Source organism: Fukomys damarensis, unplaced genomic scaffold (genome assembly GCF_012274545.1).
Source record: "Fukomys damarensis isolate Sample0158 unplaced genomic scaffold, DMR_v1.0_HiC HiC_scaffold_16, whole genome shotgun sequence".
Classification (NCBI taxonomy): domain Eukaryota; kingdom Metazoa; phylum Chordata; class Mammalia; order Rodentia; family Bathyergidae; genus Fukomys; species Fukomys damarensis.
Window position 1 is genome coordinate 86941026 of NW_022900928.1, and position 26532 is coordinate 86967557.

The 26532-nt window shown below is 41.2% G+C and overlaps 1 long non-coding RNA gene and 1 pseudogene across 2 annotated transcripts in view; one reads left to right on the plus strand and one right to left on the minus strand.

Annotated features, from left to right (window-relative positions):
- The first annotated feature begins 1274 nt into the window (after window positions 1–1274).
- LOC104874906 lies at window positions 1275–3030 on the plus strand (annotated as a pseudogene).
- A 9961-nt stretch (window positions 3031–12991) lies between these two features.
- Window positions 12992–26532, minus strand: part of LOC104874453 — a 49890-nt gene continuing 36349 nt past the window's right edge. For both annotated transcript variants that reach the window (XR_783733.1, XR_783734.1), the window contains exons 2-4: window positions 20217–20330; window positions 17370–17506; window positions 12992–13251 (exon numbers count right to left, since the gene is read on the minus strand). This is a non-coding gene — a long non-coding RNA (uncharacterized LOC104874453). The remainder of the gene's footprint in view (window positions 13252–17369; window positions 17507–20216; window positions 20331–26532) is intronic.

The window sequence follows — 26532 nt, forward strand, 5'->3', positions numbered from 1 at the left end:
TCTGCAACAATGCATAAGATTCTAATAAGATTACTGACATTTAGAAATGGGAGGAAAGGAGCTAAAGATGTAGGGAAGGTGTGATACGTAGGGGAAGAACAAAAAGGGAAAAGAAAAAAATGTGAGAGAATGAAAAGATGAAAATAAAGTGTTTGTAGATGGGGAGGGGAGGAGGGGGTGAAGGGAGGGCAGAGGTAAGGGGAAAAAAATGAGAATCAAGACTTGCCATGTAAAGGTACATGATCCCAACAATGAATGTAACTGTACTGTATCCCTAAATGTACCAATAAACTCAATAAAAAAAAAAAGTAGAACAGGTTTATCTGGAGTCTGATGATGAAGTCTTCCCGGTAGTAATTTCTGCTTTTGGAGAAAAAGAATATCCTGCCTCTGCTTTTATCCTTTGTGTTCCATTATAAACCCATAGCTCACTCAAACATGTGAAGCCTGTGCTTCTAGTGAGGCTAGAAGTAGAGGAAGGGAATAGCTAACCTGGTCCAATAGGCTGTCCATAAACCCCAGCTCAAGGAAGCAGACAAGGTGGGAGGTGCATTCCCTGGAGGCTGTCCTTCAGCATTGAGTTAGGGAAGACAGTAGGCTTCAGGGACACCCTGTCCTCAGCCCGCTCATGTGCCTACAGCCCAAGTGAATATATGAACCAGTGGCCAGTGCTGTGTGTTGGGACCAGAGGCAAGAGAGTCTCTGGATTCTAGATCATGTCAAAATTAAGGAGACTTTATCTGCCATTGTTTCTTTCTCACTTAAAAGTTATGGTCCTTAAAAGCTAGGACACATTGACTTTTTCTTCAACATTTATTGAGAGTCCATCAAAATGAAAGTGATGGTCTCACCATGGAGTGCTATTCCCTGGGTTACATCCTTGTGGAGCGTTCCCTGGGCTGCATTTAACCACTGTTTTCCACTTTCTCTGCTCTAGCAAGGCTTTTGCGCAGGTGGGACATCACTCCTACTGTCATAGTGTGGACAAGTAACTTAGTGTCCATGATGCAGAAACAGAGCCTCTCTCCCCCTGGTGTGGGAAAATGTCATATCATTTCTGTGTGCTCTTAAAGGAAGAAGATATGCACAGACAGTTTGGGATTTAAAAAAAATTATTGGGTTATGTATCCTTTTAGAAGTCACCCTAAATCATCATCACTAAAATGTCAAGTGGAGTACGCTACTTATCTTGACTCTTAGCTTGTCAAGGACAGTACCTAGGACCGGGTGTCTTCTCCTGGTGCCTTCACTTCTAACCTGTGGCAATCATATGTGAGTGCATCTCCATCCACCTCACCGAGGCTGGTATCCAGATAGGCAATGCCTGCTGGGAGCTCCACTGCCTGAAATGTGGCATCCAGCCTGATGGTCAGATGTCAAGTGACAAGACCCTTGCAGGAGATGACTCTTGCAGTCCCTCCTTCAGCAAGACTGTTGCTGGCAAACACATTCCCAGGGCAGTGTTTATAGACCTGGAACCCAAATTCATTTGTGAAGTTTGCAGTGGTACCTACCACCAACTCTTCCACCCTGAGTAGTTCATCACAGGCAAGGAAGAGGCTGCCAACAAATATCCCTATACCCCATTGGCAAGGAGATCATTGACCTCATCTTGGACCAAATTCATAAAATGGATGAGCAGTTTATAGATCTATGGGGCTTCTTCGTTTTCCAGAGCTTTGGTGGGAGAATTGGCTCTGGATTCTCCACACTGTTGATGCTATGTCTGTCTATTGACTATGGCAAGAAATCCAAGCTGGGGTTCTCCATCTACCTAATCCCCAAGGTGTCTACAGCTGTAGCTGAGTCCCATGACTCTGTCCTCACCACCCACACCACCCTGGAGCAGTCTGATTATGCCTTCATGGTAGACAAGAAGATCATCTATGATTTCTGTCATAGAAACCTCAAGACTGATCACCCAATCTACTAACTTTAGCTGCCTTATTGTGCCCTCCATCACTACTTCCCTCAGATTCAATGGAGCCATGAATGTTGATCTGACAGAATTCTAGACCAACTTGGTGCCCTGTCCCCATGTCAACTTCCCTCCAGGCACATGTGGATGGTGAAATGTGACCCTCACCATGGTAAATATATGGCTTGCTGCCTGTCATACATACCATGGTGATATGGACCCCAAAGATATCACTGCTACCATTGCCACCATCAAGACCAAGCTCAGCATCCAGTTTGTGGATTGGTGTCCCATTGGTTTCAAGATTCGGATTAATTACCAGGGTCCCACTATGAGGCCTGGTGGAGACCTGGCCAAGATATAGCAGGTTGTGTGCCTGCTGAGCAACACCACAGCCATTGCTGAGGCCTGGGCTCATTTGGGCAACAGATTTGATTTGATGTATACCAAACATGCCTTTTTTCACTGGTACCATTGCCAAATTTGAAGGTGCTAGATTCTCCTTCTGGAGGTAGTTTCTGGATTCTTTCTGTCATGAGCAAAGAATTGACCAAGACAAGTGCAAACAGTTGCAAAGTTTTATTAGATTTAAGAAAAGAAAAAGGCTCTGCAGAGCGAGTTTGGCCAAATAAAAGCAGGAAAACAAGCACACGGTGCAGCATGAGGATGGGCCACCATGCAAGAGGGAACACAGTGGCAAAAACTCAATGAGGTCTGTCCTTTTTGTATCATCCATGCCTCAGGCTAATGTCAGGCCATAGTATGGAAAATCTGATCAAGTTCTCAGGGGAGGTCCATGTCCAAGGCTTTGAGAACCATTCTGACATTGTATTCTGGGGTTTTGCAACTAACAGGTCACATCTACTTCCCCAGCCAGCTTCGTTGTAACCTCATCTCCTGTCTCAGTATACATGGGTAAGGGGATTAAGGAAAGAAAGTTTTCTGAGGCCCAGAAGGACATGGCAGCCCTAGAGAAGTATTTTAAGAAGGTTGGTGTGGATTCTCTTGAAGGAGAAGGTCAGGAAGAAGGAGGGGAATACTTTCTATTCACTCCTTTCAGCCTTTGCAGTATTCCATACTCTCAGAACTTCAGCTTGAGCATAGCTGACTAGCACAGAGGTTTTCTGGCTAAACTGTCTTCACTGGATCTCTTCTATGGTCTTCTGTGATCATTTCTCTTTTCCATATTAACCTCTATGACTTCTTCATCATTTCTTAAAGTAAAATCTTTAAAAAACATAAAATGTCAAGTAAATATTGCTGCTCAAAAAAAAATAAAGGCTAATAAAGAAAAAGACATCATGGAAACTTAAATACATAGTACTATGGGAATGAGTTGGAAAAGACTGCCTAGTCTACAATTCCAAATATACAGTTTGAAAAACAAACAAAACTATGGAGACAGCAAAAGGTCAGGGGTTGGCAGGAGTTATGAGGAAGGGAGAGACGAATAGGAGGAGCGCAGGGGGTTTTAATGCTGTAAAACTCTTCTGTGTGATGGAATAAAATTAGCCTGTACAGCATGGTGGAACTATTCTGCATGCATACAGGCGATTACATAGTTTCCAAACACACTGACCATACAGGTTCAAGAGTGAACCTTAACATAGAGTCACAGACACTGGATGACCACGATGTATAGGTGTACGTGTCTCGATTCTAGCAAGTGTGCCACTGTGTGGGTGGGGAACCTTGGGTGCATGGGGGGCAGAAGATCATGAGCATGGTCCAGTTTTGCTGTGAGTCTAAAAGTTTTCTAAAAGATAAAATCTATTAAACCTTTTTAAGTTAATGTTATCCTTGTTAACTCCAGTTTCTACATAAGGTATTAAACATTGATCAGTGAAACACAGATTGGTCATGGCCTTAATGAGAACACAATAAATCCTCTGTTTTGCGTTTGGCTTTAACGCTTCCTTAAGTATATCACTATCTAAGAAAGTCATTATTTTGTTGCTAAATTTATTTTGTTGGGCAAGTAAATTATAAATGTATTCTCATAATCATTATATAAATATTCTCATCATATAAATATTTTCCTTAAAATAATACCTCAAATTTAACACTGGTTGAAGAATGTATGTGGTAGAGAAAACTCTTAGTTACTTTATTATTAGTGGGACACAATACCTAACACCCACAACTCAAAGGAGGAAAGGTTTATCGTGGCTCAGGTTTTTGGCCCACAGTTGGCTGGCTCCAATGCAGGAAGAAATGTTAGAAAGACGGGGCAGAGGAAAGACTGCTGATATCATGGCAGGCAGGAAGCAGAGAGAGCAGAGCCCAGAGGCTGGGAAAGGAGTGACAGATGCACCTGGTCACACCTGCAGTGACCCACCTCATCCAATCTGAGCACACCTTCTAACACCAAGAAAGCTCTAGTACCCCATAATTCAATCATCTTCCAAAACTCCTGCCTGGAAGCACACAAGGCTCTTGCAGGACATCTTGGTATACCATGACAGCATCTAGTAGTTAACCAAGCTCTGAGATCAGATGGCAATGAGAAAGGAAAATAAATTCCTTTAATGGCAAAGAGAGCTACACCCAGAGGACGAAGGAAGGGGAAAGACGTAAGGTAAGCTTCACTGCTAGGGAAGAGGATCCGGCAGCCCTTGAGGTCATGCTCGTAAAGAAAGATGTGTGCAAACTGTATTAAAAAAGAACATTTCTTTCAGTGCACTCTGAATAATCACTAAGTAAGAACAGTAAAGATTTTGTTATGATGGGGTGCAAAATGATGAGCCCATCTGGGGCCTATAGAGAGGCCCAGACATCACACAGACACCACATGGGTGCTTATGCAGGTTTCCTGGGTTGTTCCATTTTAAATCTCAACTTTTTCGACAACTTTAAGACTCAAGTCCAACCTTAATTAAACCTATTGAAGAGTGAAACAAAGTAAGCTTTAAAGGTCCTTTGTTTGGCTCATAAAATCTCAGCACAACAAACTAGGATATATTCAATTATTCCAAGGAAGCCATAAACATTTTATGGCTTGGTCCTGTTTCTCCCCTTAGGTCTCTCCTTGGAGGGATGTTAGGCCTGCATCCTACCTCTCCTCCTCTCTCACAGCAGCTGATCTTTTTTATGGCCTTGAAAGATGAGTTTGCTTCTCAATTTACACTATCTTTTTACATCAGTACCATTAGGAGAAGAAGGAGGGATGAAAGGAAAATGGCTCTCAGCCAAGATTGTATTGTCCCAACGTCTCCAAAGGACCAGAAGACATGGGGTTCCCTCCTTAAGTAACAAAAAGATGATGGAGGAACTCAGCCTGCTGGGCGTGCAGAGTGCAGTGAGCCAGGGTCCGTGCCCCTCAGGAAAGGGATGGATGTACAGCTCTTCCAGATTTAAAAAGATTAAAGAAGTACAACAACTTGCATAATATGTGACTCTGACTTATGCCCTTTGCAATGGAAGGTAGTAACAGTGCCACATCAATGTTTTCTGTATCCCAAGTGCCACTTTTCAGGAAGTTTGAGATAGCTTTTTAAAAAACTAATTAAAAAATTTCAGCTTGGCCTCAAAAAGAATAGGAATAAAATCTAAAACTTCCAAACTTGTAGGGAGAAAATAAGAACAATGAAAATGTTCTGTTCTTAAGAAGATGGTAAAGGAGGAGAAGAATATTTAATGTGATACACACAGACTCACACACACATACACAAACACTGAAACAGAAAAGAAAAAAGTCCCCAGAAAACGATCGCAATTTGGACCTCACAAAAACCTAATATAGCTTCAACCTGACCAAATTCAAAGTGAAACAATAATATGGGAAATGTGATATATATAAACTAAAAGTGATTTTATGCCCATTTCAAAAACTAATCAATTTAAATTATTAACACAGAACAACAAAACCTCAAGCTTGTTCTAAAGGACATAGATAGAATGCTACATCTAAAATTCTTTTCAGCCATGCAGAGAACCATTTTTAAAATCGATCACATACTGAGATGCAAAGAAGCAAATTTCAGTAAATACCAAAGAATCAATATTATACAGATGATGAATTTCAAATCCAGTTGTATACCGCCCTTCCCTTCAATCCAGGTGGAGTAAGAACCTTAAAATTCATGGAGAAGAACCATTTTGCTGCTGAGTAAATCACATTGGCATGTCTGCCTGAAGTAAAATCACTTCCCTTATCTAGGTGGCCGAGCACACACAGCTCCTAAATCACCCCACTCCTTTCTCCGGGCTATGCTATATAGTAAAATCCCACATCAGATAAAAGCCTTGAAAATGAGACCCCAAGAACACAACTTTCCCTAACCACTCCAGGTCCTCTGATCCAGGGCCTCGGTGACTTCTTGCACCATCAGGGCTCTGCCTAACACCTCTCAATACTGGATTTATAAAGTCACCATAGGTAACACAAAGCCTTCTAAAATACAGCAACAACCTTAAATGATGGTAAATTTCCCTCACCTCCAAGGTGTCATTTTAAGAAAGAAAGAAATACTAAGTCCTGAGTTTGTAAAGAGCAAGAGAAGGCAAATTGGGATGGGAGTGGGTGAAAGCACACATATGTATATGTGTGTGAGCATGTAGATGTGTGAATATGTGTATATGCATATATATTTGGCAGATTCATGTTACTACAACTGAATAACTGAGGCAATCTACTTATAAAAGGAAATGTTTATTTTGGCTCATATTTATGGAGGGCCCAGTCCAAGATCAGGTGGCCCATGGCTTTGGACATCTGGCTGGGGTGGCACAACAGGGCTGGACCATGTGGCAGAGCAAAGCATTCACATCATGATCCGGAAAGCAAAGAGAGGAGAGGTCAGGACCCGCACAGTCCTTCAAGAGCATCCCGCACACACACACACAATGATCTGTAGACCCCTCACAGGGTTCCACCTGCCAAAGGTTCTACCAGCTCCTACTACTGCCACTCCAGGGAACAAGGGGAGTGACATTCAACATCCAAACTACACAGTGTGTGTGTGTGTGTGTGTGTGTGTGTGTGTGTGTGTGTGTGTAGGAGGGTGGGAAACTGAACAATGGGAAGTTCATATGACCAAAGTGTGGCCTAGGAATCGTGCACCTTGGGAGTGAAAGAAACAGTTTCCAGCAGATGTGAAAGAAACAAAGTGGAAAGGGCAGAGGCCAGAGCCTGACTTCAGATGCTTCACACTTTTCCTGGAAAATGGAGATGAGCACAATGGAAGTATTTCCCTCAATTCTGGGGCTGTGCTCTGATCAATCTCTGGAGCCCCAAGAAGCTGGGATTTGGTGGAGAGGTGGGGCAGGCAGGTCAGTTTGCTATCTAAGGCATCGGCTGTCCCCAGACAGAGCCTGAGCAAAGCAGGAATTCAGTACAACTGTGATGCTTTGAGGACCCTGTCCCAGACACTCAACTTGCAGTTTATTCCCATTTGAAGGTGGAAAGCAAGTCACATGACTACTTCTCTGGCTTTTTGCTTCCTGGGAGTTGGGCAATGGTAACAGTGGCCAACAAGGAACTCTGGAGCTGTCACCTGCTCTAACTTCCTGTGGCCATAGGCTCCTGAGATACTGCAAAGCCCTTTGAAGAACATATGGAGGACTGAGAATGTCAGAAAATTCTGTAGAATTTTTCATATATTCTAGATAATAGTCCTTTGTCTGAGGAGCAGCTGGTAAAAATTTTTTCCCTCATTGTAGGTTGTCTTTTAGTTCTGTTGATGGTTTCCTTTGCAGTGCAGAAGCTTTTTAATAAGATGAGATCCCAGTTGTTGATTCTTTCTGCTAGTTCCCATGCTACTGAGGATTTGCTCATATAAAGAACTCAAAAAAATCAGCCCCCCAAATAAATATAAAGACCTGATTCAAAAATGGGCATCTGAAATGAACAGACATTTCTCAGACAAAGAAGTAAAAGCAGCAAGTAAATATGTGAAAAAACGTTCCATATCACTGGCCATTCAAGAGATGCAGATGAAAACAACACTGAGTTTCCACCTCACCCCACAAAGAATGGCTGCTATCAAGAAATCACACAGAAACAAATGTTGGCAGGGTTGTGGGGAGAAAGGAACCCTTCTCCATTGTTGGTGGGAGTGCACACTGGTGCAACCACTATGGAAATCAATATGGAGATACCTCAAAGAACTGGGACTAGAGGTTCCATTTGACCTAGCCATCCCTCTGCTGGGTATCTTTCCAAAAGAATTAAAAGAATCATATCACAGTGGTATATGCACACCTATGTTTATAGCGGCACAGTTTGTAATAGCTAAAATTTGGAAACAGCCCATTTGCCCATCCGTTGGAAACTGGATAAAGAAGATGTGGTTTTTCTATAAAATTAAATAAAGAATGAGAAATTAGAGTCATTCATAGGAAAATGGATACATATTGATGCTATACTCCTAAGTGAAATAAATAAGTCACACATGTATAAATAAATACCAGATAGTTTCTCTGATGTGAAAAACTATAATAGTACACAAGATCCTAATGAGATAATTAACAATGTGAAATAGGAAGAAAAGGGATAAAGGTGTAGGGAAAGTGGGAAGGGTAGGGGAAAAGGAATAAGGGAAAAGAAAAAATATGAGAAAATGAAAAAATGGAAATAAAGTTTTTGTAAATGGGGAAGTGGGGAGGGAGTGAAGGGAGGGCAGGGACAAGGGGGAAAAATGAGAACTAAGACCTGTCATGTAAAGGTGCAAGAGCCCAACGATGAATGTAACTCTACTGTATACCTAAAATGTACCAATAAACTCGATGAGGAAAAAACAATTCTAAAGAAATTTTTCAGCCCAGATGTATGGCTCTGTAAATCTCTGAAGAGTTTTGCACCCCTGGGTCTTCTGGTTTCTGCGGTCCCCACATCAATTCCTGCAGGATGCAGAAGCATTTTTATTCTGAGAAGTGTCCACTATAAAATCCTGGATGGTAAAACAGGCCATAAGTAGGTATTGGGGTTCAGTGTCAACTTGTTGACATTATTTTCAGAGGAAGAAAAAGACACAAGCAAAATTGTTAATTAGCTATTTCGTGAATACAGAGATGCTTTCTGATAAATGCTGCTCTACTATCCAAAGGCCATGATTTCCTCCAAACAACAGTTTAGCACATGACATTGAACACAAGAAGAATAGAGTTTCCAATTAATCTTCCAAGTACACAGAAGATAACAATTTGATTTTTATCTGGATTGCATTTTCCAGGCAATACAAGCCAATGCTCATTTAATTTGCTCTTGGCTTAGCAAAGGAAGATCAATATGATAAATAAATCACATTGAACAAGGACTTTATTGGTATTTGGCTGCATATTAATAGACTTATTTGTTCTGCTTTGTCCCAACCGTCAGTAGACACCACACAGAATTCACCGACAATAAGCTGCCAGGCGATGGCCGGGAACTCATTTCACACCAGGTGCGGAGTCTGCACTCTCCAGTTATTATGGACAGATAATGCACAGCATATTAGTGGAGGATAAATGTCAGTACCAATTTTCAATACATGAATGAAGTTTAAACAGAATTTCTTCCATGTTAATTGGCTAATCTTTGCTTTTCTATTTGCACCAGTGGCTCTCAACCTTTTTATCCAACTGAATCCACTCAACAATAGAGGCTCGCTGGGTGTAGATTCTTAATGGAAATCGAAGATGGAGGGAGGTGACCAGCACTGGAGAAGAATATTCATGGTACCCCACCAAGTGCACCACCCCCACAGTCCCTGTGGGCCTCACAAATGCTGTGAATCAGAGGAAAGAGAGAGGATTGTGATGTTAATCATAATTATCACAGCAAATATGTCTTTATTGTTTTTAAAGGATATTAGTCTTCTTTAAATGATTATCTTGGTTTCTTTTTCATGCTCATCCCATAACAGAAAGTAAGTCAGCATTAGTATTGCCTATCCATCCTATGAGTAAGGAGAGCAAGGTTATGAGGGGTTAACAATAATAATTACACTATCTAAAGCATTCATGTTGTACCTAGCACATTCAAGTACAAGGCCAGGGCTTACTATTTGGTCTCCAACTGCTCTGAGTCTCATAGTAACACTATGAGCTACCTATGGACTATTGGTTATTGTTAGTGTGTAAAGATTGGGAAACTGAGGCACAAGTTGATTAAACAACATAGTGAAGCCAATCCAGGATTCATGCTATGTGCTCTACTTCCATGGTCTGGATTCCTAACAGTACCATGGCCCTGTCCCCAAGCCAAGTAGCCTGATCAAAAGTGTGTCAGGTTGGTAGCATGCCAGGAACAAATTCTCAGAGTACCGACAATGTTCTGGCATTCCCACACCAAATTCTGTCTCATTACTCTTTGAGAAAATGATTTAGCAGTAAACATAAAACTAAGGACCCAAGGTATCTTGACAAGGTTCTGGAGCAAAGATGGCCTGAGTATGTTTGGACTTGTGATCTGTCCCCTTCTCACTGGGGATCAGGCCCCCTGAGCACTGTGTGCCTCTACAGAGTAGCCAGAGGGCTCTGCAACATTTCCTAATAACTCTGCTCATCTTTATGACTTCATCCTCAAGGCTGCCCTATGAAAGTTTAAATTAAGTTTGCTGAATGAAGTTACTGAGAGTGTGAGGGGAAATATTTCTTGAAATTCCTAAGTATATGTGCCCAGATAAGATCTTCCAGATGCTTTGCTAGGTTTCCTTATCCAGTGGCTCTCAGCACCTGCATCCTTCTCAGGTAGACAGGTTCCTCACTATCACCTAGTAGATAGTTCTCAGCTTATCTGCCACATTTATAAATAACCAGCTGTTCTTAAATATGGAAATGAATCATGATATCAACATCCCAAAATGGGTTGAGTTAATCTTTTGCTATAAAAGATTTTGAATTTCTAAAAGATAGAGTAATTATATATCACGTACATGGACTCAAGAGTTGTATTTGGATTCAATTTCCCCTTCATCAGCCAAGCAAGAGAGACAACACATGGAATCTGAAATACAAAGTTGGGTCAGAAACCAGCAAGGTCAACCTAGGCAGTCACTGGGTGCTTTAAACCACAATTTCTTCACTTGCAAAATGAAAATCATTAAATAAACATGGGAAAAGTCTTGTAACATTTTAATTAAATACTAAAAATTGGCTTCCCCCCAAAAAAGTCATTATTATCTCTTTCAGTGAGCAAAACTGCAATATGATAATAATTTATCTGTTTACCTGGCTAGGCCCCTTCTCTTTTGAAGCTAAGAACTTGATGTCCAGATACCTGGGGAAATCTGCAAGTCTAGCTCTATGTGGTCCTATCTCCCACCAGCAGCAGGGTGGCAAGAAGGGTCTGTGCTGAGTGTTAGAACACTGGGGTTCCAAATTAGGCTCTGTCACCACTTATCTTGAGCAGTCATACTTTCTGGCTTCATTTCCCCCAACTGTCAATGAGAAAGATCCCCCTTGCTATCTGGGAATCAAATGCAAAATGTGCTTTCCATGTGTGATCCCAAAGGAAAGGTACAGCCAGGTGTGGAGGTGGGGAGGGAGCGTGGGACCAGAGAGCTTTCAGGGTGTGATCTGGGACATTTCCCACAGGGGAGCACTCCCGGTCCAGGGGCCCCACACACAGTGGCATCTGAGGGTCTCCTGGGCTCTCCTCAGCACTGTGCTTATGGGTGGTCATTCCCACTGGGGTAAGACACCATGTTCTAGAGTAGAATTAACTTATTGCTTGCAGAGTGACTATTTTATGTGTGTTGTTTTTATTGTGTTGTCACCTGGTGGACACGTGCATTAAAGCAACAGGAAAAAATACCTGAGGTGTGGCTTAGTGGTAAAGCACGTGCCTAGCAAGCATGAGGCCCTGGGTTCAAACCCTAGCACATGAAGGAAAGAAGGGAGGGAGGGAGGGAGGGAGGGAGGAAGGAAGGAAGGAAGGAAAGAAGGAAGGAAGGCAGGCAGGAAGGAAAGAGGAGGGAGAGGGGAGGGAAAGAGAAAGAGTTCTGAGACTTGGCACAATAGCTGGGGCTGAAAATCACAAGCTTGAGGAAGAAGGAACAAGACCCAGAAGATGGGCTGGTCAGGGGCCTGGAAATCTGACTGTCTTGAGACTTGGCCTCTGTGATGAGCAGATAAATGTTCATGGTCACCACTGTAGCACAGAGAGCCAGATCAGGGACCAAGGCCAACTTAAGCATTCTGGCCTTGGAAGGTCCCTGACAGACTCTTCATCTTTCAATTCTTCTTTATATTTTGGAGAGTGGGGAGGGAGATAGGGAGAGGGAGAATGAATTTTATTCTACCATTTTCAGCCAAGTTCTGTCTGATAAGTCAAGGAAAGCAGAACCAAGTACCACTGTATGAAATGCACACACACAAAAAAACAAGATTTATTCGCTCATAATTGCATTCCCATTATATCACTTGCCCGGTGTGTTTGTCTTGCTGAACTGTAACATGAGCAGAGAGTGAAAAACCCACAGGATATATAGCAGAATGTCACGCATGACACTGTGGATTAAGAAAGCATAATTTACCAGTGCTAATAAAATCACTTTTATGTGTGAGTGCTAATGTGTTCTGACACGCTCCTAATTTCTATTTTGTTATTTATGAAATAGAAACCTGACAATTCACTAAATTACCATGAGCAATTCCTTTTAAAATCTGTTCCATTTGCTGAAAACAAATCATTTTTTATTTATGAAGTGCACTGGGTTTCCATGGTTCAAAGTTTGCAGTAAGAAGCGAATAAGTCAAATGATTATTAAGGATGAAACAGAGGAGATGTCACAAAAAAATGTTATTCCACCATGACTCTCATAGTGCCTAGAATTTGGTCACTGTGTTGCTTCATTAAGTTAAAGAATTTAACAAGGTTCTTTGTACTCACCAAGGTCCCTGTCAAAACCAGAATACTGAGAAAAATGAAAAAATGGGAGCAAAGTCTTTGTAAATAGGGAGGGCAGGGGAATGTGGGAAAAATAAGAACCAAGATAGATTATGCAAAGGTGCAAATTTCCAATGATGAATGAATATCATTATATTATATACCTAAAATGTACCAACAAAATTAATTTTTAAAAAAACAAAACACTGAATTTGAAAATTTAGGAGAGTTTATTTGCAAGGACTACTTGCAAAGGTGTAGACACATTCCTCCCAGGAGCTTCTCATCCTTTGGTTGAAAAGCAGACAGCAAGATTCCAGGCAGCTAGGACAGACATCAGTAGCAAAGGTATTGATAGAGGTCCAAGGCCAGAGGGGCAGCCCTGGTGCAGCTAGACAGGAGCTTCCAGGGACCACGGAAGATGAACCTCAGGGATGGCAAGGTGGGTAGAGCCTTTGGAAGGACCCAGGAGGGCTGGTCCCTGCGAGTCATTCAGATTTCAGATTTGCAGTGGTACAGGCTGGAGGAAGGCAAATGGATTGAATAATTTGAATTTTCTTATCATTGTTTAAAATGGAGAAAATCTGTTGTTGTTTTAAGATTTGACCCATCTAAGGATGGTGGAAAACAAGGGCACATTTTCTCTATACTATCTCATACTGATAGCCCTGTTTTCATATGTAATTAAGAAGTTTGAAGAAACCAAACTTTATGTTTCCTCAAACGTATTTTAATTTCAGGGACAAACCTTATTCTACATCATTGTATTTCCCAAAAGGAGAGAGAGGGTCTCACTATGTAGTTAAGACTGGCCTGGAACTCACTATGTAGCCCAGACTGGTCTCGAACTCACAGCTATCCTCCTGCCTCAGCCTCCAGAGTGCTGGAATTACAGACATGTGCATCAAGCCTGGCTCTAAGTGAAAAAGAAAATCATGAATTCTTATTTAAAAGATGTTCTATTGCTTTTTAGCATATAGAATAAAATAACCCAACACCCAGAAGAGTTACAACTAGAGCTTTTCACACCCTTTTGGGGGAAGACATTTGGGTTTATAATGTGTGTACATTGTTTGGTATGCCCCAGGGCTTAAGGGATTTAACATGCACCTCTTTTTTTTTTTTGGTTTTTTGAGACAGGGTCTCACTATGTAGTTGACACTGACCTGGAACTCACTATGTAGCTCAGGCTGGTCTCAAGCTCACAGCAATCCTCCTGCCTCAGCCTCCCAAGTGCTGGGATTACAGGCATGCACCATTATGCCCAGCTAACATGCACCTCTTAACTTCCTCTATTTGGTAGATGGGCATTCCACCTGTGGTCTTCATTTAGGTATTAACTAGATTTTATAACCCCTCTTCTTGAGAAGGAATAAGGAAAAACCACAGTCTAGCTCTTTACCAGCAGATCACAAATTAAGAGTAGAAGAAAAAGCAAACCACGGACATCTCTGAGGGTCACCTGGGATTGATTCTAGGTCCCAAGACACAGAGCCTACCAATGCTCAAGTCCCTTCCATAGAACAAGGAAGTGTTTTCATATAACCTACATGCACCCTTCCAGTACTTAAAATCATCTCTAATTATTTGTCATACCTAATACAATCTAAATGCTATGCAGATAATCATTACATTCTATTGTTAAGAAAATGACAAAAAATCCACACATTTTTAGTACAGATCCCATTTTTTTAGTATTTCTGACAGGCAGTTGGTTGAATCCACAGACACAGGACACACAGTACAGGGGGTGGGTGCCTGTACTTGCTTACAAAGGGGATTTCAAGGCCTAAGTATAAGTGATGAGGTTTCACTGTAATCTTTAACAAAGAGAATTATGCCAGACAATGAAGAATAAATTTTTTATAATCAGCTTTCCCTTAGAAAAAAGCTGGGAGGATGAGCTCTGTGGATGAAACAAAAGTTGGAATTTAGCAGAATGAATAAGATTCAGTAGTGTTTATTAATATAACCCAAATGTGCAAAATCCCAGAGTCCAAGACTCATGATAATCACCGATACCCAGGCATCTCCAAGTACTTTCTGTCCCCTCCTGGTGTGTGTTATCACAGCTACAAGAACAGTCCCTGCTAATTATTAATTTCAAGCAATCATATTTCCATTCCTAGGAAGTAAGAACATTTTCCAAACTCTGCTTCCTGATTTTATGTCAGTTTCTTTCTTCCTTAACTGATGGAGGAGAAGGAACTCAGCATGATTTATTTCCATCTCCTCTGGATATGCAAGATATAAAGCAAGCCTGTTAAAAAGCAGGCCTGTGGCAGCTACATTAGGAGGAAAGCTGAGAGTTTCCTCTAAACATCTAGATAGAGTCATGCAGAGTTAGAGGTCCAAGCACCCTTAGAAACCATCTCATTAAACTATGTATTAGAAACATAAAACAAAGCCCTAAAAGCCTCTGCCTATGTCATTCTCCTTGCATTCATTTTATGGCCTCAGCTCCTAGTGCTGTTCTGGACATCACCTTCCTCTGTGATCTGTGGCCCTGCTTCCTTCAATGATTTGAGGTTGAGTTGGCCTCAGACTCTCTATTCATGTTCAGCTCCGTCCAGACCCACACAAGGCTGCATATGTCCCTGGGATTCAAAACAGGGATTTCCTGCCAAGGAACTGGCTCAGATGATTCTGACCAGCACTTTACCATGGCTCTTCTTTATGGCTTTGATGTCGGTCATCCCAGATCACCCGTCAGCCTGTTCTAGTTTAATGCTCCATTCCTGAAAAAAGCAAGATGTGCAAAAGTCCCATAAAAGCCAAGATTTCACTTAGGGCTGCATCCTGGGGACCCTGGGCATGGTAGAAAACTGGTGATGCAGCCTTCGTAAGTTGAGCCCCCAGAGTATGGCATTCCAGAGATTGGGGAAGAACTCAGTGGTGGTTCTCTATCTCTTCGACAATTTGTCTTATCTGTGATCAACACGAGGAATTTCAGGATGAGATTGCAGCCATGAATATTTGAGGGAGATTTGGAAGGGCTTAACCCAAAGGACATCTGGAGAACTGGTGCCGGCAGCTTTGGCAATGACAGAGAAAGTATCCTCCATGAGGACATAAGACCCTGGGCTTCTGGTATTGCCAGGCTCCTTTGAATGATAGCAGTCGCACCTCCAGGGAGTGTTGGTGGCAAAGATGCTGATTTGGCCCTGGCAAGGATGAGAAGTATTACCACAGCAAGTGGAGCAAGAAAAGAGAGAGGTAATAACTCGTGACAGCCAAGGAACTGCAGTGGTCCCTGAGTAAGCAATGGGGACTGGCTCCAGGACTCCCACAGACAGCAGACTCTGCAGATGCTCAAGTCAAGTATACAAAATGGCATAGTATTTGTATACAATCTACACACATCATCCTGTAGACATTAAGTTACCTCTCGATCACTCCTAGTACTTAATACATTATAAATGCTAAGAAATGGTTGTTAGGGAATAATGACAAGAAAAAAGTCTTTGGCTGAGTACAAATGCAATTTTTTCCCGAATATTTTTGATCCATGGCTGGTTGAATCTATCAGTACAGAGCTCACAGATACAGAGGACTGCTATACTTAAATTACTACTTTTTTAGTAAAAGCCAAAAATACATCACTGATAAGCTTGTTTCAAAACTTGATTTTTTTTGTCATACCGACCATATGATTAGCTTTAATTCTGAAGGTTATATTAGTCAGCTATTGTCACGCTAATGCTGTGTAACAAACCATGGTAAAACTCAGGGAACTACAGCTTGCTTTTATATTTCATCTTGCTCACAAGACTTAGGCTTTGACTTGGCTGAGCTTGGCTCCAGCTATTTATTGAGTGCCATTCTATTCCACTTGCCTGCACATTGTCTTTGGACCAGAGCTATACAGAACATGTGTTTTTAGTGATGAAGCACAGGAACACAAGAAGCCAAGTGGAACCACTCAACCTCATATCAAGTTCATTGCAGTTCTGTTGGCTATGAAAGTCACATAGTCAAACCTGCATTTACAGGGCAAAGGAATTACACTCTGTCTACTCCGACACGAGACAGTCCCTTGTCAGAAGAAACAAGTGAAGTAATAGAGCAAGACAATCTACCAATAAGATTTGGCTAATGTTTACTACTTCAGTGAAAACGGAAACACTCTTTTTCATTACCTTTTTTTCTAAAGCACTGTTCACCATCTTGGCCATTAATTTATTTGCTTACATCTTGCTTGTAATAAAACCATCTTGATAAAGGTTTGTTGAATAAGTGCAAGGATTGGAGGGGACCCTGTCACTGATCTTATTTCCTTCAGCATTTCTTCTTTTTCTTATTTGGTTTTCTTATTTTAAAAATGCTCTGCTACATTTTCAAATTTCAATCTAACTTTTGTTGTACCACCTTGAGGGAAAAGAAATGTATTAATAAATAAGACTAGTTCCACCTAGCTGAATTCATTCAAAGATTGAACAATAGCTTCCAACTTGATGTGCTTCTGGCTTTCAAAGCCATAATACTTCTGGACTATTTTAATATTAAAAGAAATTTCTCAAAAGTCTCCATTTATCTTTACTGATTCTCACCTCTCATCTGATGGACAGCAAGTAGCTACACAAGTGAACTTTGCTAAACAAGCTCTGAAGAGCTAGTAGCAAACACTCTGAAACTTACAGGAAATTAACAGGTCCGACAATGGCCCTCCAACACCAGGCATCCTCACCACCTCCACTGGAAAAAAACAGCGGTAGAGAAGCAGAGTATATGGAAAGCAAGTGCCTGGATTCTCTCAACAGCTGCTTAGTCTTTCCCTTGTGAAAAATAAAATGGATTTAGTATAAGACAGAAAATCTATATCTACAATTTTTCTAAATGACTTATTATATCCAAATGGTATGTCTGTATTATATTAGCGGCTTTCACATCTTGTCTTATTAGTGTCATGCCATGACAATGCTTGCTTTTGTTTATCAAGAATAGATTGGGAAATGATTGCTTCTGATTTGTTTGAATGCAGAGAGGAACTAATTTGATTAGATAGAAAGCTGGAACTGTCACCACTGCTGGGCAAGCAGATGTCACCTACCAGCTCGTCTGCAGTCCAGTGTGTCAACTGTTCTCTGGTAGGATGTCCAGCAATATGCTGTGAGACATCTTGGTCCTAAATACAACTCAACACAGTTAAAGAGGCATTGCTATAAATGTTTCTTTTTGCTCCTCATTTTCCCAATGTATGATATAAATTTAGTCTGGAATCCTATAATAACTTAAAAGAAAAAAAAAAGGAAGGAGGTAGGAGGTGGAAGGGAAAGGAGTCCTGGTTAATAAATTCATTTATGCCTCTTACTGATGCCTCCTGGAAATTCTTTGTCCATGACAGGAGTCAGTGAGCCTCCAACTTCATCCTATGCATAGGGCAGGTTAGGTTCCTCATCACCCCTTTGGTAACTTCCTATGACTCTGTCGATGAACACTCCATCTTTCAGAAATTTCTCCAAATCGCTGATCAGTGATGGAGAAATTCTCATCGTATTTCTTTATAATAAATTTAATGTAATTTGTGTGAGGAAGGGGAATAAACCTATGAATTTACTGTCTTGAATGAAAAATACTGCAGAATTTTTTTTCTTCAAGAATTTCTGACTAAAAATGCAAATATATCTCAGAACTACAATAACTTGCAGCTCCTGGTGTCGCCCTTCTAGGAGTTTTGGCATCAAGAGAAGAAGGAGGAAAATAAAGCAAAAAAGGATGCTAAGATGAGATTCACTACAGAACAATCGGCCGTGTGTTGATGTGAAGCAAGGTAACAGAAACTCAACCATAGAACTTTTGTATACACTTCTCCACAGAGCCCTATCTGCAAGATGGGCAGGCATGAGAATTAAGTGATGTTATACCTGTCCAAATGCTTTAACTGTAACAATAACTTTTTGTCTGCAGATATTTCAGTGTCCCCTTTGCTTGTCCATCTCTTTCACTGACACCTGAACTCGTCTGTCTCCCTGGGACACCACAGAGATCATCACTTGGATTAAACATCAGACCTTCCAAAAGGTTTAGGAGTAAGTTCAAAATAATTAGATCAACCAAAGAGCTTAAATGCATTGGTTGTTCAGCATTACAGTTTATACTCTTTAAGAGAAGACTAGCACTGTGTACAGTGAGACAATTAAATCACTGCCCTAATTCAGATCTCATGACACTTGGGGAAGTAGGCAAATAGAAACTAATACATTTGTGGACCGGGATTCCATTATGTAGTCCTGTGCTGTACCTTCATCATAAGGCTGACATTCAACTTCTTACCATGGGAACCCATTCTAAGTCTAGTACGTAATTTTTTGTACTCTCTACATCATTGCTATTAATTTTGATTCAAAATGCTTTCCATAAAGACTCAAAATTGTTTCATATATTGAAATTTGACAGGCTGTTTCACTGCCTTGTCTAAAACTATACATTTTGTTAAATAGTAAGAAATCCATAACTTTTAGTTGGTATCCATATGTTAAAATTCAGAGCAGTGATTTTTCTCCCCCTTAGGTCTCCTAATGTGATTATTCTCCAAACTTCTTTCTAAATTTATTGCAGTATAAATTTTAGATTACTTTCTATATTTATTTTGCAGCCTCCTAGCTATGTCTTAATAGTGATATTTTAATTCCACCTAACTCCACTTACAGAGTACCACTAGAATCAGACTCCCTACCAGGTGCTTTGTATTAATGATCACACATCCTCACAACATCAGCCTCTTTAAATAGATAAGAGCATCTGGCTCAAGAAGCTAAACCACCTTCTTGGGGTCTTACAGCTTCTACTGGTGGAAGCAAGGCTTGGGTCTAGTTATAGGCCCCACCATGATCACTCTTTCTACCAGGATGGGTTACCACTTCACACAGCACACCACTCCGCAGTTCTAATCCAGTCTTCAGTATCTTCGGCTCTCACATACAAGATTTTCATTTCACCAAAATGGCTTTGATCATTTGCAAAGCCACTGATTTGTCTTTAACATCCATCTTAGTCTAAAAGTTGATATACACGCCTCCTGGTTGGTAGCATTTTCCAAATGTTCCTCAAGGGAAAAATCACCAACAACTGTTCTGTTCTTGAGCTACAAAACAGTATTTTTCATTTTTAACTTCCTTCCTTCCTTCTCAAACTCATAACTCTCTTTTCAAATGTCAGAAACCTATTAGTGGATCTCTCATTTAAAAAAAACAATTCTAGAGAGTTGCATGGAACCATTCACTAAAGAGATCAAAACATTTTGCAATAAAGTAGTAGGGAGTTCAATTTGATAGACAAGAAACAAAAGAGAATCACAGAAACATTTTTGAGCTGACACATTTTGATTTGACAGAAAAGAGGTTATATCTCACCGAAATCAATTTTTTGAATCTTAATTCACACTTAGATTTCCAAGAATCTAGAGAAAAGAGTTAAGTTGTCTACCAACTAAATCAGAAGAGTTTCCAAGGGTGGATAAACAGAGACAGAGATGTCGAAACTCACCCACGGACGGTCTGTAAAGAATGAATTCAGTCACTGAATATCCTGCCGAGCAGCCTCAAGGGCAGGCTTGCTTCCTTTCAGGCTTTGTGTCTCTGAGGTGAGGACTTGTTGAGCCTGGATGAATGGAGAAGGTCGTTAACCCTCGCAAGCTTAATTTTGTTGATATACAATGGTATATAATTAATTTAGTTTAACAAATTAAATATTTGGCTGCTGTTAGAAGCATCAAAACACACACACACAATTTCTAACCAACAAGTCCTACAGAGCAAGGCTCTGGGTATCCCAGTACCGGAAGAAGATGTCCTCTCTCCCCTGGTGGACAAATTGACCCTGTGATCACACAAACTGTGACAGAGTCAGAATCTTGAGCAGACTCAGAGGAACTATGTCAGTCTTTATGTTGAGATCCAGAGCTGACTTAAAGCTTGCCATATAAAACATATTTGAAAAAAAGGATGGGAGGGCAACCCATCTGTCCCTTCTGTCTCTTTTAGCCAGAATCTGTCTTTCTCTCAATAATAGACCAGTGTTTGAGATGGCAGGTATGTCCCAACAGTGGTACTTCTTGCTTCTGTTGAGTTGGGAGAGGGATAAGCCAGTGCCTGGGACTGCCAGGGTCACACAGTGTCCTAGGGAATGGCGGGCTGGAGAGATCCAGGAAGACTGGAAAGCTGTAACCTGATACAGTCATGATATAAGAACTCTTACCTGCTGCTCATTAAAAGCTGATTTGTGTTTTCCTCTGGAACAGCCAGCAAAAATTTTTGCTATAAACCATGACTCTGCACTTGAGCCTACAGATTTCCCAGAAGTAACTAAAAACAGAACAAGGCTTGCCCTTCATTGTTTGTCCTCCATCGCTATAAATCTTGGGTCTAATCTCTTCTACTCAGCATTGGGCTATGTTGAGCACTCAGGGAGTGCCTGTGTAGGAGTTGCCAGACAGTGTTGATAAGCCCCGAATTTATAGGATTTCATCCCCTTAGGACTGAGGACACCAAGATGAGAGGCATTCAGGGACTCTCAGAGACACCCTGAAGCCTCCAGCCATTGTCCCAAACCTTTGATCCCCTGGATTCCAGGAAAGGCAGAACCACACAGACTGAAACAACCAGAACTGTGACACCAGGACTGAGATCAATAGGGCACAGCCACCACCTGGTCTTTGAAATCTGGCCTTCTGCCTTTATGTGTGGGCAGTCTGAATGCCTGTATCAGAGAGTATTGTATATAGGTAAATTAATTAGATATCTTGTAAGCTGTTAGACAGGGCCAGCCCTCAAGGAGCAAACTGAGGACAGTGGAGGAGCCAACATGGAGGACAACTGGCACATTCACTGGTTAGCATTATAAAGAAAAGAGGTACTACTTTCCCTAGAGCTGAATAGCAGTGATTGATATTCTAAATGGGGAAATTCCTTATACATGACTCATTTTTCCATTTGATCCCCATTTAATGAATATTACCTGAGTGACTGTACCTGTAATCTTATTGGTTGGTCATGGTTTTGTTCTACCACATGCCCACTTTGTAATTTTTCACTGGGTCTTACAGTTTTTTTTTTTCCCACTTTGTATCTACCTCACCTCAAGGCTTTGCCATATAAAACAACTTTGAAAAGCAAAGTGAGAAGGCAACCCATTTTCTGTCACCCTTCTGTCTCTCTTAGACAGAATCCATCTTTCTCTCAATAAACTTTTCCTACTCTTAACCTTTGTTGTTCCTAGAATTAATTCTTCAATTTTAGAGGACATAATCTCATGTTTAGGATATCTAGCATGTTTGGGAGTTGCATCGATTCTCCCTATATCAAAAGCACCCCCTCCAGCCACCTAAACTGGAGTCCTTTTCTATTATGCCTCTAATTTTCCAATTAAAACCTATTTGTGGTTAATTTGTGCTTTAGTTTTAATTTCCATTTCTACTAACACAAGGACCTAAGCTAAGTGGCAACCCTCTTCCCAGCAAACCTGCAGCTTTGCTCTGCCTTCCCCTAGGACACAGCAGGGCAATGGCTTAAAGAATCCCAGGCCCAGAGGCACCAAGCTGAGCATAGAAAAGAGGATTCAGGGCTGAGAGTATTACAAGATGGAGAGTCCCATGGTACTCTTCCCAGGTTCTTGGTGTCCTGAACAAAGAACTGGGAAGACACACAGAAGGGGCAGAGAAAGTGGACATATGAGTTCCTGGGTTGTCTTGCTCTCTTGCAAATAAGGCCCTGGGAAGTTGTCCTTGGACTGGTGCCAGGTTTAAACTGCCCCAGGGAAAGACTCACTTGGCTTCCTGTCATGTGTAAATAAATGAAGGATTGAAAATAGCACTTTTTTGATTGGTCCAGTAGACAGCACCAGATTCAAATGAGGGATTGAATATACTGCTTTGTGTTTGGTTCCTGGTACAATGCACAACAGCTGGAGTCATTTTGGGTCCTCTTTTCTGTGCATGTCCTCTGGATTTTTATGACCTTTGACACAACCTACCTAATTGTTCATTTTCCCCAGCCTTGACCTCCTTTAATAAGAGGACATGGTTTAATGACTAGCACAACACCTGACAGAGAGGAAAAAAAGAGATGACCGAGGCAGAGATGGGGAGGAAAGCTGTGTTAGGGAAATTTAAGTCAAATTTTAAAATCTCAATGTCTGATCTTCTTTTTATCCAATTTTTATTTCTTCCATCCTACCTCACCTGGAGCCCAGTTTCATCTCCACAAGAAAGGGGACCATGAGCAGAAGACGGCTGGAGGTGACAAAGCAGGTGTGGAACTATCACTCTGAGCTCCCTCCCCTCTGCTCCTTACCGGAAGAAACCTTTGCCCACCTGTACAAGGTGCAGTAGTGATTTGAGGCAAATGAGTCCCTCCATCTCCTCAGAGCTACCTTTAAATAAATCCATTTTACTCTTTACCAAAATAAATTTCCACCTTTAATTTGACCAGTGGTGAGCAAAGGAACCTGAACACATGAAACAAAGTGGCTAGTAAGAGTTTCTTGTGGCCTGCAGCTAGGTATATCTATAGGGCTTTGGGCATGTCCCTAAAATAGATTATCTGAGATGTATATTCTGTTGTCCATAGGGTTTTGCCCACTTAGGGGGCCTTGTAAATGCACACAATTTCCCTGTGTTGAAAGATCTGCCTCTGGATGGTGGATTCCTGAGGATGGGGGGGCATATGGTGATGCCATGCACAGGTGGAAGGCACTGCACACCAGGCTGATTGTCTTTAAGGCCCTCAAAATGTTTCTTGGAAAGGGAAAAAAAAGCTTGACTAACTTCTGTGTCCCATAGCTGCAATTTTTCTTAAAAAGTACATTTTCCTTGCATCCTCTCTATCTTCCATGGTACCTCAAAAGCACCTTTCTAGGCTGCTCTCCCAGGCCCCTCAGCAGGACTTAGCTTCAGACAGCAACTTTCTGTCCCTGGCCCCTGACTTCCTTCACTGAGAGCTTTTACTGTAGAAAACTTCTAATTGCCAATTTTTTTCTCTGCTCCTTTGAGATGCAAATCTTTTTAAAAGCCTCTTGCCAGTTTCACAACCCAGGGCTGAATTTCCCAGAGACTGGAGAGCCATCCCTTTGAGATACAGCCATCAAAGAAGAAAGGGCCCCTCTCTCCCAGTCTCCCTAGGAGAGTTAGTGCTCAGAGTGGTAAAAGTACCTGCTGTCAGGAAGTTTGGGCAAGGTTGACTTTTCTGCTGGGTGAAGCCAATTAGCAGGCACAGCTTCTTATTGGAAAAGCTTCCCCACCCTTAGTGCTAGGGGCAAAATCAACTTCTGTTTCCTCAGTTTGTTCAGTGATACTTTTTTTATAATACAGTAAAACACTGTCACCAAAGAGGTTTCCTGATACAAGAAACCTAAACCTCCTCTAGCCCACCGGGAGCCGCCATGCTCCAGCACCAGGAGGGCTGCCTGGGCCCCATCCACTGTGGGAAGGACAGCCACGCCCTCTCCCACCCGAAGCCGCCATAGCTCCAGAGCCAGGAAGGTAGCCTCATGGGTGCCCCTGAACCCCCACAACTACCCTAACTACCACCACCATGCCCTCCCACACTCTCAGACCTCCTGATTGTGCCAGTCTTTGGACCCACTCTGCAGAGGTAGAAGTGGTAATAAAGGGTATTTTTCTGAGTTCCCAACTTTGGACATCTTTAAAGAAAGGGCATGGGAAACCTGTAGTAGAAGAGCATGGATCAACTGTTCAGAAGGTTGGGGAACTCAATCTGGGCCTTGCAGCCCCAGGTCAGTCTGTGTCATGGGGTTCAGCCATCAGCTAACTGAGATCAGTGAACTTGCATCCTAGCTCTGTCTGAGCCCCCATCCTAAGTGGTAAATATACTATACTGAAAAGTTTGTTTACTGTAGACATGTTTTGTACTGCTTCTTGTTTTCAATTTAATTCAAATGGTTTACGGGTGACAGACTAGTGACTACCACAGGTGGTCAGTTTCCAAGTTGTGCTTGATCATATTGTGTTGCTGATTGTATCAGTTGGGATAAATAATTGTGGTTGATTTGATGAGCTTTTTTCTCTGATGTTATGAAAATGAGAATGTATGTGGGTTGTTAGAGACCCAGAAGCTAGGGCGCAACTATATCAGGAATATTTGGGTGATAACCCAGAGATTAAACCAAGGACAGCTGGACAACAAAAATAAAAATGAGAAAACATTTAAGCAAGACACAAATACAGACTTCCAGTTCACCAATGGCAAACAGTAGGGCAAATGAGGATGAAAAGGCCAATAGTGAACCACCAGGACACCCTGAACTCATAACACAGGAAGTACCAGATCAATCAGGCTCTAGAAAAATTCAAAATAGAAATTATGTCCCAGGTAACCATAGAGATGGTGAGCAAAATGAAAGTCATGATTTGAGACTCTAGAACAGAAACTGACAAAAAAATAGATGAGCTCAGGACCACGATAGAAGCCATGAAGGCCCCACATAAGAAAGAAATGGAAACAATAAACCCCCAACATAGGAAAGAAATGGAATCCATTAAACAGACTCAAACAGATATCCACGAGATTAAACACACCATTGAAAGTGTACACAACAGAATAAAACAATGCAAAGATAGAATCTCAGATATATAAGATAAGTTTGCAGTTAGTGACCATGAAAAGTGAGGTCTCTTAAAAACAGTAGGGGATCATGAGAAATCGATCCAACAACTCCTAGATGATGCAAAGAGGAATAACATAAGACTGATAGGAATCCATGAAGTAGCAGGAGAAAATACAAATGACTTTAAAAAGCTGTTCACAGAATTAATGACAGAAAACTTCCCCAAAAAGAAGGGAAGAATTTGACATTCAAATAAGTGAGGCATGTAGGACCCTGACTAGCCACAATCAAAAAAAAAAAAATCTACACCTAGACATATAATAATCAAGATCCCAGAAACCCAACAGAAGAACAAAATACTACAATCAGTAAGGGAAAAGAAACAAATCACATGCAAAGGAAAGCTCGTCAGAATCAAAGCAGACTTTTCCACACAAACCCTTAGGGCAAGGAGAGCCTGGAGTGAGATATTTCAAATACTAAAAGAGAACAACCTCCAACCTAGACTGATGTATCCTGCAAAACTCTCTTTCAAAATGGATGGGAAAATAAGATACTTCCATGACAAAGAACACCTGAGAAACTACACGAATACCAAACCAGCACTACAAGCAATTCTAAACAAGATCCCAGAAAAAGACAATGAAGGTAACAACACCATGAGACCCAACAGAGCAAATCAAATAGGCAAGGCAAGAAACTAAAAGGAGATGATGAAAAAGTAAAAAGAGTCAACAAAAGGCCAATAATAGGACAAAAGTAAGTCACTACATATCAGTTATAACCATCAATATCAATGGCCTCAACTCACCAATCAAGAGAAATAGACTGGAAGAATGGAATAAGAAGCAAATTCCAACAATATGTTGTATACAAGAAACACAACTAGTGCAAAAAGAAGCCCATAGACTGAAAGTGAAAGGATGGAAAACGATTCTCCATGTGACAGGAGCCCAGAAAAAAGCAGGGGTAGCAATCTTATTTGCAGACAAAGTAAATTTCAAATCAAAACTGATTCTAAAAATCAACAATGAAATAATAGAACTGAACCAAGCTTTGGAACACATGGACTTAATAGATGTTTATAGAGTATTCCACCCCCAAAAACCAGAATATACATTCTTTTCGGCTGCACATGGATCATTCTCCAAAATAGACCACATATTGGCTCACAAAACAGGTCTAAATAAATGCAAAAAAATTGAAGTCATCCCCTGTTTATTATCAGATCATAGTGCAA